Source organism: Alligator sinensis, unplaced genomic scaffold (assembly GCF_000455745.1).
Source record: "Alligator sinensis unplaced genomic scaffold, ASM45574v1 scaffold103_1, whole genome shotgun sequence".
NCBI classification, from domain to species: Eukaryota; Metazoa; Chordata; order Crocodylia; family Alligatoridae; genus Alligator; species Alligator sinensis.
Genome location: NW_005842226.1, coordinates 135,550 through 148,581, shown reverse-complemented (window position 1 = coordinate 148,581; position 13,032 = coordinate 135,550). Strand labels below are relative to the sequence as shown.

At 50.0% G+C, this 13,032-nt stretch overlaps 1 protein-coding gene across 4 annotated transcripts in view; it reads left to right on the top strand.

The window, feature by feature from the left end:
- Window positions 1-367: 367 nt before the first annotated feature.
- The window catches only part of CSNK1G2 (casein kinase 1 gamma 2), a 69,725-nt gene continuing 57,060 nt past the window's right edge, over window positions 368-13,032 (top strand). For 3 of the 4 annotated variants that reach the window (XM_006027165.3, XM_025208305.1, XM_025208301.1), the window contains exon 1: window positions 368-517. The gene's annotated coding sequence lies outside the window, so the exon portion shown is untranslated. Of the gene's footprint in view, window positions 518-12,920; window positions 12,940-13,032 lie in introns of those variants that run through there. The other variant, XM_025208303.1, reaches the window with a different exon arrangement.

The following is a 13,032-nucleotide window of genomic DNA, read 5'->3' as shown; positions in this document are numbered from 1 at the left end:
ACTTTGACGGCTACGTGCACATCGTGCCCGCGTTGAAACCCTGGCACTGCCACGATCATGCCCCCGCCCCTGGCAGCACAGCCCGGCACGCACAGGGTTAAGAGGAACCCGCGCCCCGGACAGCCGTCAAGCACGCCGCTGTCGCAAAGCCCCACCCACTGCCGCAAAGCTCCCCTCTCTTCTCTCCCGGCTGAGCCGCCTATACGCGCTTTACGCTCCGGACGGGCCGTCCCCGCCCTCCCTCCGTTTGCGCCTGCGCCGAGCCCGGCCGCCGGAGACTCGCTATTCACTAAGGGCTTGGGCGCCGGCGGGGTGGCGCGAGCGAGCCGCCCTTCCGCCGAGGCTTACGCGGCTGGAGTAGAGGCGTCGCTCCGAGCCCAGCGCCTGGGTGGTGTGTGCGGGGGGAGGGGGAGCGGAGGCTTAAAGGGACAAGAGCGGCGGAGGCCGGAGGGAGGCTCCATGGCGAGGCTGGCGGGGGGCCCGGCCCCCGGCCCCCGCCCCTGAGGCGCGGCAGGAGGTAAACCCGTGGCTCCCGGGGGGCTGTGGTGGGGAAGGGGCTGCCCTGTTGCGGAGTGGGGGGCATCGTGCTGCAGGGGGGCAAGGCTGGAGGCCCCCCCAGGCCCCCCAGGGCTGCTCCGGGCAGGGAGCAGCCACCACAACGAGGGGACGTGGTGGAAACGTGGGCGGGATGCTGCTGGGCGGCGTTTCCCGGCACCTGGCTGGGGGACTCTCTCTTTTTCTCACCTAATTTTCTTTCTTCCAGCCCCCGGCGGGTGCCCGGCTCCCCCCCGAGCCCGTGTGTTTGCTTTGCGCTGAAAGACACCGACACGGGCGCACGCCCATGTCGGCCTGCGGTGCGGGGGAAGCAGGCGGACCGAGTCTTTTGTACAGTTTTACCCCCTCGCCCCGCCGGGGGGATTGGGGAGGGTCGATGTGGGGAGCAGAGGTTGCAAGCGGGGCTTTATCCTCGTACATGTGTATTTTCTCCTTTAAAGCAAAGCTGCGAGTGAGGCTGGATGGGGCTTGAGCCATAGAAAGAATAAAGGCGGCAGGGAGCCGCTGAACTTTGAATATTGCCTGAGCTGCGGAGAGGGGATTAAAAATAAGGACCGTGAATATTTGATCGTGATGGCGCTCGGTGCGGTGCTCGGCCCACCCGCGGCCTGCGGCTACCCGCGCTGACCCGCGGAGCAGGGTCTGGGGAGAATCCAGCCGCGGCCTCAAATCCAGTAGGGCGCCAAGCGGTGGAGGTCTGTGGGGAAAAAGGGTCTCTCGCTGGCAAACGTTTTCTCAGCTTGAGCGATGTGGGGACCGGCCACGTTCTGGGGAGCTCGGCTCGCTGTTCGTGCTCGTTTCAAACCAGGCTAGAAGCAGCATCTGGCAAGTTAGACACCGAGCGGAGGTAACTAGGAGCTGCAGGTGCACTGATTGTGGACGAGTGAATCGTTTGCACGAGTATGTTTGGAAGTTACCGCGTTTAAATAGCCCGTTGGTTTTCCTCTTTTACCGCAAGTGGCTGGATATCTGGAAACCGGCATGTCTGCTAGTGGGAGTGCCCAGCTAGGATGTCATACACGTGGTCTGCCCCTGATCACCAGGACAGAGATTTAAAAATCAGCCCTTATATAACAGCTTGAAGAAAGGTTTGGTGTTTGCCAACATGTCTGAAAGGGAATGACTCTAAATTAGGGCAGGAGGCCTCCACTGGGAGAGTGTGGGAAGGCCTCTCTTGTTCCTGTGAGGACTTTCTGTAGGCTTAAATGCCAGAAGTGACTTGTCAATGATTGTATTCACTGCCATTTCAGTTAGCAATGTTGATCTGTGAGGGCTTGATGAGTGCTCAGTACCTCTCAGGGTTGGGCCTGGCCTTAAAATGCAAGCAAAGCAGTCCAAATTCAGATCCGACGCGCACCTGGATGCAGCTCCGCTGAAGTTGGTGGAGTTGTAACCTACTTAGACTTGACTTCTCTGCCCCACCCTTATGTCAGGGCACCTAGTCTCATTATGATCTAGTAACTGCTGCTATCTGGCATACAGTGTCTTGGGATTTGATAGCTCTGTAATTAGTTTGCAGAAGTTGCAAGGTTTAAAACAAAAAATCAGTGTGATATTTTTCTTTTTTTCCTACCCTTGTTTATTCTTGCATCCAAATGGATTTGGAAATAATAGCTAGCATTCTGCCTGGCTGAGTGAATGGGGAAACTGTGCACTGTACAGAAGTTTTGTTTGAGGTGCAGAGTGGCGCCTGTGGCTGTTACCCTTCATTTTGGCTTGGGTTAGGTTTGGTTGTTGCCACCCACTTTGTCAGACTGGGAAACAGGAAGGTAGCCTTGGGTTTCAGCAGGTTTCTGACTCCTCCCTCCCCACTGCCTCCTCCTAAGGCAATTCTTGTCTGTCGTTCCAGCATAGTTGAGAGGTTTTGAATCACCTTGCTGCTGTTTGCATGCTACCTCTCAGTTTCCATGCAGCTTAAGTGTTGTCAAAAGTGTTAATATGAGAGTGACTCAGCGGATCAATGAAAACAGCATGAGTTGAGCTTATGGACAATCGGTATCTCTCTTTCTCTCTCCCTCTCTCTTTTTCCAGGCAGACTAAAAGAGGTGATGTTGTCCTGTAACAGCTGCCAGTAAACATGTTTATTGGATGTCAGCCTAATCGCATTCGGTAGCTTTCTCTCTACCTGTGCTCTGTGCTCTCCACCAGGCTAATTTCCATGGCTAGGAGCAGTTGCTGAATGCCAGGTAGCTGTTGCAGCCTCTAGTTGTTTTCAGCCTTGGCTAGGCGATCTTGGTACTTTCCTGGTCTTTGCAGTATCTGAATACTATAAATCATTAGTAGATTTGCAAGAATCCTGTGAGTTGGAGAAGCACTTATCCCTATTTCATGCATAAGCCTGTGCTATGCCTCAGTTATCTAACTGAAGTTATTTCTTAGGCTGTTAAGTCTCTTTTAGAGTGGGGAATCGCATGCAAAGGCCAGTATCCTAGTCTGTAGACTTTCTTCCTTATGTCCCCTGGCCTGTGCCTGGTAAGTCTGCTTGATGCAACTGAAACAAAATGTGTGTAGGCTTGAGACAGGACTGTGTGCACCTCCGAAGAGCACCCACAGGAAGGGCAGGCAGTGGTTAGGACCTCAATGTGGGCTTCAAGAAACCTGAATTCATATTTCTGTCTCCCACAGATTTCCTGTGTGGAGCTGAATGTAGCTTCTCCTTGCCTTCCTAAATACAGTGGGGATAACAGTACTGCCCTGCCTTACAGGGTTGCTGTGGTGAACGTGTGTTAAAGACAGAAGTGATCAGATAACTCAGACCAGGAGGTATGATGAGTGTATAAAATAGATTTCTGAGTGCTCTATAATCTGGATGCTGTAATAAAGCTTCATCTAGGTAGTGGAGAATTGGCCCTGACAAAACAAGAAGCCATCCAGTTAGCCCTTCTCTCTGACACAGATGGTGGGGCTTATTGGACTAGAGCGTTATGGCTGTGCAGTGTGAACAGGGAAGGGGAAACTCTTTGCAGTGATCCAACCTGGCCTGCAAATTATTTCTACCCGTTAGAGCAACTGCACTTGTATAAACAATGTTTTGAATTCAAATGGACATTTCTAGGCTTCTTGCTTGTGTTAAAGGACTCCCCTAAGTCCCTGCCTCTTGCATTAGGACTCCCCTGAATCCCTGAATTGGAGAGTTATGGAACAGATTGTCAGCTAAATGCAGGCTTCTTCTTGCCGGTCATGTTAACATGCTGTTACCACTGGAGAAAAAAACGGTGCTTACTGCAGAGTGCTTTTAGTTCAGCTGTTACAGGGTATTATCTGTCCTACGTATACTATGATGGATCACACTGGCGCAGCTGGCACCCAAACATGCTTAAAACACGATTCTGTCTTTTTTTTCAGTGGAGTCAGTACATCATTGTCTGTCCTAGGCTTGCTTACATGGTTGGGTCTAGCCTACCCTACAGTGCTGGGGAACAGACACCTTGCAGATGGGTCACCTGGGCCCAAATACTTACAGTGTAGACCAGCGGTTCCCAAACTCTCACAGATTGCACACCACCAATTTAAAATGATACAACCTTAAGTACTACCAGCAAATTTTTGTCATATAAAGTAATTATAATAAATCTGTTAATACGTACCGCTGACAGGTTGTCTGCGTACCACTGGTGGTATGCATCCCACAGATTGGGAACTGCTGGTGTAGACAACACACTTCCCTTTACCTCTCCGGTAGCAGCAAATTTGACTGCAAACCAGTTAGCTGTCCAAAGGAGGCTGGCAAGTACCTTTGTTATTCAGTAAACAACTCTATAATTAAACTGGAACATGCATGTGATGCTCTTTCCACGTAGCATTTTCAGAAAGCTCCACAGAACAAGGTGGTTACAGATTTCTTAACAGGTTTGTGGTAAGGAGGGACTCTTAGTGCTGGCATATCTGTTTGCAGCTGGGACTTTAAAAATCCTTGACATTGATTTTCTTCCCTTCTGGTAAGATTGTGGCGAGGAGCTGGTTCCATGTCCAGTAGGAGCCTCTGAAGATCAAGGAGTTCGTAGTCTTGAATTTTGAAGGAAAGTGATAGTCCTTCTTTGGCAAAGCGATGTATGGTGATAGGATCTGCTGACACTGCCAGTGGCCTGATTACACCTGAGATCTTATTGCAGCACATCAATGCCATCCTTTCTAGGAAATACTTAGGGTGAGCACTTGAGGTCAGATCACCTGTGTTAGTCGAATGAAGAGATTTTTTGGATGCTCTGCCTTTGAAAGAACTTGTGTTAAGTTTGGTAAATAAGACAGTTATTTGTGGGAGCTTGGACTTGCACAACAAGGCATGAGGACAGAATTTAATCTGGTGAACTGCACTGGTGAGGTGTGTCACAGATTTTGAGGCTGGCTGCTTCAGTACTGTGCAAACTGGAGTTCAAAAAAGGGGGAGGAAGGCACGTTCGGTTCAGCGTGGGCAAAGGAGGAACAAAGCAGCCAGGTGCCCAAGACAGCTTCCATATACTGGGCAGCCTGTGGTTGCTGCTGTTTTTCCCATCTCCCTCAAGCTGGCACCCAGAGTGGCTGCCCTGGTCACTCTGCCATAGTTATGCCATTGAACATGGGCCAGAGGAGCTAAATGCTGGGAGAGCAAAAGCAGCATTAGAGATGTCTGCCAGCAGAATGACACAAGCAGCCTTTTTAAATGAAGCCCATGTTGGACTCCCCGAATGTTTGGTGTGTTGAGTGCAGGGAGGTTAAGCAGCTTTGAGATGTATAGCTTGTGTGTGTGTGTGTGTGTGTAATATAGATATAGATCTCTCTCTCTCTCTCTCTCTCTCTCTCTCTCTCTCTCTCTCTCTCTCTCTCTCTCTCTCTCTATATATATATATATCTATCAGCAACCAAAAATGAGTGTTCTGGAGCTGTTTGACTCCTCATGGCATAAAAGAGGTCTGGAGCTGGCTTTTCTAGGTTTGAATAAAGCTGCTGCTTCTTGAGCTCTATCCCTCTGATGGAAACACTCCTACTTGTTAACATGGATTTAATGTTTCTTTTGGTCTTGTGGACTTTTATAAAGCATCCCTGGGAAGAGTCTTGCAGCCCTGCTGGATAAGGAGCCTGGGTTTGCATGTGATGTCAGTATAGCACCAAAGCAGGGTGCACCAGCCACCAGGGAGAACTTAGTGGCTGCTGGGAGCCTGCAAAGAAGCCATCTCCTTGGAAAGACCACCGTGGCCATGGTCAGACCTGGATGGAATCAGGCTTTTTCATAGTGTGGAGAGTTGCTTTTAACAACCACTCTTGCTTGGACATAGTGGCTCACGAGGCACTGGATGTTTAAGGCTGGTGGGAGTCTCTGAAGGTGGATGCTCATCCAGTGAAAACCTGAAAGGTTTGGCTTTTTGCCTCTTGGTTGAAACCCTTTAGCTCTCTGAGGACTTCTGGTATCAAGTGATTCTGCCTCCATAGATGTTAAAACTGAAAATGTGCCTGACTGCAGTATGTGCATGCAGCAGCAGGAGAGCCCCTGAGTCCTGGAGAAGCCCCATTGCTCCCTTTGCAGGGCTGGGTTAGTAATGGGACTTTCTCCACTTGGCTTCTCTAGGTCAGTCCCTGCACAAGATCCAACAGTGTTTATTTAGCACCTTCTGTGTTACACGGGTGTGCAATAGACAACACTGTTCTCCTGGATCCACCGCAACCACATTGATTTTCCTGATTTCAGTGGGGGTTTTATGCTTAGTCTAGTCTTTGTGCTTGTGAGTATGGAGAGTACTAGTGGCATTACTGAGAACGGTGCAGACAGATGTGTGGACTAAGCAGCAGAAGGGTGTGTTACTGCTCTTTAGCCCTGTGCCCTTTGGCTTGATGTATTTGGGATCAGGGCAGCAGGAAGATGTTGATGTCAAGGAGTAAAAGCTAATCCAAGACTTCCTCAGGACCTAGCAATGAGGTAATGTCTGAGATGTGGGGTTGGAGCTTTGAAAGCAGACCTTCTACTTCCTAGTCCTTCCCCAGTCACCGAAACATGCTGAGTGGCTGATGCTTGAGGGAGAACAGGTAGAGTGTTCCCTGCTGAGTAATGTGGTGTCTCTACATCTTCCCTATCATGTGTGCTCCAGAGAGGGTTGTACATCAGGTTGGGAAATCCCAAGAAGAGATCGGAGCTATGAGAAGATCAATCCAGCCTGCTATCAGCATGGCGGTGTGTGGGCATGGATATTGTAGAGCAGGTAAGGGAGTCAGAGGAGGGAATCAAATGGGTCCTGAAAATGGTCCTTGATGTCCTGTCCACCCATTTGCTAGAGGAGCTCAAGCTAGAGGTTGGTTACCTGATGGGGTGTGGTGTGGAGGGAACATCACCCAGGGCATCTCTCCATGGTTTGGCCTGTGCTCTCATTTTTAGGCCAGCAGTTTGGAGTATGAGGAGGGGAGATGCTGCACCAGGCCATGAGGAACTTGCTCATGTTTTCAGGAAAATAAAAGGGAAGAGCAATTAAGGCTCATTTCAAACAAAATGTAGCCTGATTCAGAGCAAATACTGTTAACTTGAGATGTTATGCAACATGCTATTCAGGAATGCACATGCTGCAATGCAGTAACCTTTGTCAAGCCAAATTCTAGTGCTAAGTTCATCGCCAAGTTTGCCATTGGTAAGTGAACTTCACCTGTCTTAGATGAATTTTCTCTGTTGCGTTAGAACATGGAGTTAATTCCCATACTTCCCCGTTCTGGCCTTGAATCTAGGGACTACAGGGAGCCCTTCAGCCTCTTCACCTGAAAGTGTCTGACCAACATGGTGACTTTCCGGTGGTCTTAGCCACTGCCAGGCAGGAGACCCAGACCTGACTCAAGGGGCTTGGCTCATGTGCCGTTCTCCAGCACAGACTGGGAGTGTGACCGGTAGGGTGAGGCTCTCGCTGTGGACAATGACCAGTCTGGAACAGTTAGATCGAGGTCTGACAGGAGCACTGCTCAGCTCTTCTGTGCTTGAGAACCTCAGCATCGCATGGCCTACGCAGAAGAAATATGTGTGCCTGTGCACCAAATGCCTTTGGATTCTGCGAGTATTTCTTTCTCCCTTTCCCTTGTCTTGATATAACCTTAACTGACCTCTCTGTGGCTCCTTGGGATCTTGCCTTTTCGACAAAACTTTCTTATAAGTTCCAGCATGTGTGTCTACTGGCTGATCTCTCTCTCGAGAGCACGTGCATCCTCAACAGGCAGTCTTCAGAGTGCTTCCAGTATCTGGGACTTGAACCAGCTGGCCTGGACTGAGCAGGGAGCTGGCTGTCTCCTAGAACAGGAGCTTTGTGAAGAGTAAAGCCCAGGGTGGAGATGGCAGAGGCTGTGTCAGTGCCCATCCCACTGATTATGGGGCAGTGAAGGCTTTTTCAAGGTGCAGAGAAGATGCTCGTATCCCTTGTGTGTTGCCTGGCAATTGGGACAGTCTCTTCTCTTGCATTCATAGTACTGGAAATACAGTCTGGGCCAAGAACTGAGGCTCTATTCTGTCAGGAGCAGAGGAGTTGCTGCCATGTTCTTGGCTTGAAGACAACAGGAAGCCCAGTTGTAATAAATAAAATCACTGGCTAGAAAGAACTGCTGCTTGCTACAGGCTGGGTCAGGGGCATGGAAGGACACCACAGCCTGAGCACTCGTGGAAGACCAGTATCAAACAGGAGCAGAAGTCAGAGTCTGTTTGGTGCCAGAAATCAAAGTCCAGAGCAGTGCTTGCTGTTGTTAGGGCCAGTGTTTCACTTGCTTCTAAGACAGTTATAATTTGGGCAACGCCTGGCAGACTTTACCTGTGTTTTAAGGAAGAAGTTTAAGAGGGAAGAACTTCTAGTGCTGGAGGGGTGGAGAGTAGGGGAACAACCAGAACTGGCAAGGCATGCAGAGCAGACATGGCTGGTAACGGAGTGCGCACCTCTGAGTTTGGAACCAGGTGATGTGAGAAGAAAACACCTGTTGGTTTTGGAGGCCTTGCAGTGGAAGTCGCCTCCTCCTCTGATCATCATGGAGGGGTTTAAAGGCACAGGTTTGGAGCTCCTTAGTCATTTGAGGCACCCAGACTTCTTGCTGCTGAAAGCTTTGCTTCCTGCATGTCGGGATCCCGAGAGCCAGCCCTGAATGGTGCACCAACTTCCACTAAAAGATGATTATTGGAGAATAGATGTTCCTCCATGTTTGCTTTTGCTCTAGTCTGATAGATTGCTTAAATTTTATTGGCAATTAAACCCTATGCAGTGGGCCCCAGTAGAATCTCAGCATTTACCTTCCAGTAATTATACTAACGGTGGTACTTGATGTTCCCTGCTCCCTATTGCCTGTGTTGGGGATTTTGCAGGCAGTGTTATAAGTGCCAGACAACACCAACCCTTCGATTTTTAAGGGTGTCCAATCAACTGTTCGGTGCTCTGCTCCTCCTCTAGTTACGAGTGGGTGGCCCCCTTAGGTTTACCCATAATAGCCACCTGTCAGCAGTAAGGTCAGGACCTACTGGTATCTCTGAATGGAAGATGGCAGCTCTTTTGACAAACGGGGAAGGATGTTTAAGCCACTGAACTGGGACTTGAAGATCCGGGTCCAGCTGTGTCAGTGTCCTGTGCGACCTTAGGAAAGTGACTTGATTTGCCTTCTGTCTCAGCTGCCTGTGAAATGGGTTAGAGTCCCATAAGACAGGATTGCTTTAAGGTGTCAGTTACTATGGTGATAAGGGCCAAGGACCTGTCTAGTCAGGTTCATAAATCTGGGGACCAGGCTGACCCGCCTTGTAACGAGAGATGGCCTAGTTTGAGGTCACCAGAACATATATGGGGGTTTTGGCTGAGTTTTACTTAGAGCCTTTTTTGAGTTGTCACGACAAAATTGAGGGTGCATACCCGGAGCCAGCCAACCAGAGACATTTCACGCAGACCTCTTTGCTCAGAGCCCAGGGAGCCATGCTTAGCATTGAAAGCTTCAGCACTTCTTCCTTCCAGTTTAACAAAGAGCATGCGGCCAGCCCTCAATCAGCCTGGAATCGGGACATGAGAAGCAAAGCGTGGGGACTGGGAGGGGGAATTTGTCTTGAGACGTAAAGAATATTGTCACCATGAGCAAAAGCCCCTTAATTGGAACTGGGACAGTGAAAATGCAGGTACTGAAACCAGGAACAGATCAGAGAGTGGGTGCCTGGTAAACTGTGCGGTAAAATATTAGCAGGCATCTATGGGCAGATGTAGCATACAGTAATGTGATTAGCGTTCAGTTAAACCAAAGGGATTTCTCCTGGTGGGAAACCCTGCAGCCAACATGAAGTATCTGTTCTTGAGTTCCCAACTTGAAAGGCCGCAAAGGAGCTTGATTTCCAGAGGGTGGGAAGTTTGATGTATCCTGAAAATTAGACTGCGACAGGTGTCTCTGTTTGGGTGCCCAAAGTCACAAGCTGCCTTGGAAACTCTTGGCCCGTATCCTTAATGAGCAGTGTTGGCAAGTTCAGGCCTTTAAATAGGATGTATAATGAAAGAGGAAGCCAAAGAAGTTGCATCCAGTCTGCAGGGAATGAAGAAATAGAGACTCAGAACTACAAATATGAGTAATTGAGCCAAAAATAAAGAAACTGGGTTTGGGATTTACCTTTTGCATAATAACGAAGGGTTAATGTGCGTTGGTTGAGGTCTCTTGGACAGAAAGAGATCCGGAGCAGAAGAGTCCAGGAAATGGAGGGCATGGATCATGCATTTGCCATATTAGTCACATATCAGTGATAGTAAAATAAGAGCTGATACATATTCCATGGGCTGAAATGTTCCTATTTTATTCACACAAATAGTCCTTGTGACTTTATAGAGCATGTGTTTGTAGATGGTCACCTGGTTTGAGTCCCCAGGTGTTGAATGTGCCCAGAGGAATAGGCTTACACTAGACCCATTGTTGTGACGGGTGGTGACTTCAGTTACAATCTGTCTAAGACTTGGTAAATGAACCTTTCCCCCCTCTCCTGCCATTGCTTTGTTTCTGTGGACTTACTGCTGCTTCTAGTTACTTTTATACCAGAGAAGTGATGTATGACCCAGTGCAAAAAGGACAAGGCTATAAAAGCAGCTAGAGAGTTGGACCTTTTGGCTAAACCTGCATTGAAAAATACTCTGCTTATGTCTGGGCAAATATTGGAAGAGCTAATAGCAAATGGTGTAAAGTCATGGTGTTCTGTGTGCCGTACTCCTGCCATCAGGGTTCTCACTGTGCTTCAGGAAGTGCCAAGCCAGTTCCTCTACATGAGGCCACTGAGGTATGGGAAAGTGATGGGCCCTGTAGAAATTGTGATAGGGCCAGCAATGGGAGGTGGTCTCTGGACTTGCACCACTGTAGCTTCACTGAGCACCAACTTCCTGCCGCCGTTGCCACTGAAAGGAAGGGCAGTTGCATGGTTAGAGCACTAGCCTGGGGCTGGGGTGACCTGGGTTCCAGTCTCTGCTCTGCCCCAGACTTCGTGTGACGTTGGGGCACTTGGTCTCTGCCTTAGTTCCCCATCCGTAAGTTAAGGATAAGAACCCCCCTGCTTCGCTGGTCCTTTAAGGATGAATGTAGAAAAGATTGAGGAGCTCAGTTTGATAATGGAGGGGCAGCTAAATGCATCCTGTGTCATTCACTGCTGCTTCTCAGACTAGTCTGCTGTGACACGAAGCGTCCTTCTTCACTCATTAGGAAGAGTACTTGCTGCTGTCTTAGTTTCCCCCTGCCGAGCTGCAGCGCTTTGTAGATGTTCTCTCTTGGATGTTCTCTGACTTGGGGGCTTTGGGAAGGGCAGTGATGGCAAAGGAGTGGAGAGCCAAGAGCTGGAGCAGGAGCATGTGAGCTGGCGTGGCGAGAGCCTGTTTGGTGCATTGAGTGTCCAATGAGGAATTCGAGAGGGCTCAGAGTGAGGAACCAAATATGCCAAAAGGGGAGAGGGTCCTTCACCCTGCCTGACCCCATGCCTCCTCCCAGCCTCACACTGTCATGGTCCTTGATCTTAAAGCAATAAAGGGGAGGGGAAGACCAGGGAAGTAGGTGGGCCTGCAAGCAGCTTGAAGTAAGGGCACGACATAGGGGAGGAAACTTCTCGTATTTTTGAATGCAGGACATGCCACCTTGACTCTACCAGGGCCCAGCTCTTTGCAGTCCCCCCCACAATGGTGACATTGGACGTTCCAGGCAGGGGGACAGCCTATATCCCCTGTATCATCCAAAACTTTCCCACATTTGCAGCCATTTCCCCTGAAGAAAGGGAGTCTTGGTTGGGTTCCTGGACCCAGGATCTGGGTTCAGGTCCTAGCTCTGCCCCAGCCTCTGTGTAACCTCAGAGAAGTCACTTAAGTAGAGGGTAGCTGGAGTCAGGGTGCTCTGGTGACTTAGATCTGGGCTGCTTGTGTCTGCATTCCCCAGGTGTAAAATAGGCACTTACTGGTTTAGTCTGGACTTGGGAAGGGGTTTCTGCTGTGTGTACGTGCAGTGTCTAGCACGACTGGAGCCTCTTGAGGCTACTCTAGCTCAGTATAACCATGTGGCATCTTCCATGTGAGGGGTTCAAAACACTAATTTATGCCAGCTCCCCCCTGAGGTCAATCAGTATTATCCCAGTGTTGGTGGATGGAAATTGAGACGCAATGAGAGGGCAAGCCCGCGCCAAAGCTGGGATCACAGGCCAAGTCTGGGGTTTGAGCAAGGCAACAGTCTTGTCGTGTGGTCCGAGGTAACAGCAAAAGCCAGAAGCGGAGCCTGAAGGACTTGAGGCTTCTGCTTTCTGGATGTAGCCATGCATTTCTGTTGTTTTTTTCTCTGTGCTGAAGTGGAGGCCAGGGCCCCAGGTGCTGCACAAACATCAGAATAACTTCCTAAAACACCTACTAGTAGAAGTGACTTAAAATCAGGAGCATTTCCTGCCAGCGTGGCTGTGTGCATTTCCAAATTATCCAGTAGCTTTTGTTGTGTCCTGGGCAGAGGAGGAAACGGCTTTTGCTGCCCCAGTGATTTCGGAGCTGCTGGCTGTAGGATAGACACAGCCAGCCCACAGGTTTCTGTTCCTGGGCAATGCCTGGTCTCTTCCGGAAACCCCTCTCCATGCTTCCAAGTTGCCCTGCATGAGCTTTCTCCACCTGGATGAAATCTGCTGATTTCATGCTCCGCTTCAAAACCTCCTTCCCTGCCTCCATCCATTTGCAGGGCTGGACTCTCCCCCGACGCAAGGCAGCACAGACCAGCGGGCTGGCATCTGTCTGACAGCAGAAATGAGGAGCAAGGAGGAGCCAAGTGCCTGGCAGCCTTTCTCAGTCTTCTTCTGACAGCAAGTCAATGGCTGCTAAGATGCGTCGTCTGTGTGATGTGACAGAGGCATTGGGAGGGAGGACCCCCTCAATGAATGCATGCCAGGAGCATATCAAAACGCCCTCAAGTCTCCCTACTTGGGCATCTCAGCCTGAAGTAAATGGCAGGGAGTGGGTTTTCTCCCCAGCTGAGAACAGCAGTGGTCCAAGCCCCCCCCCCCCCCCCCCGGGGCCGCCGGGGACGGGATCA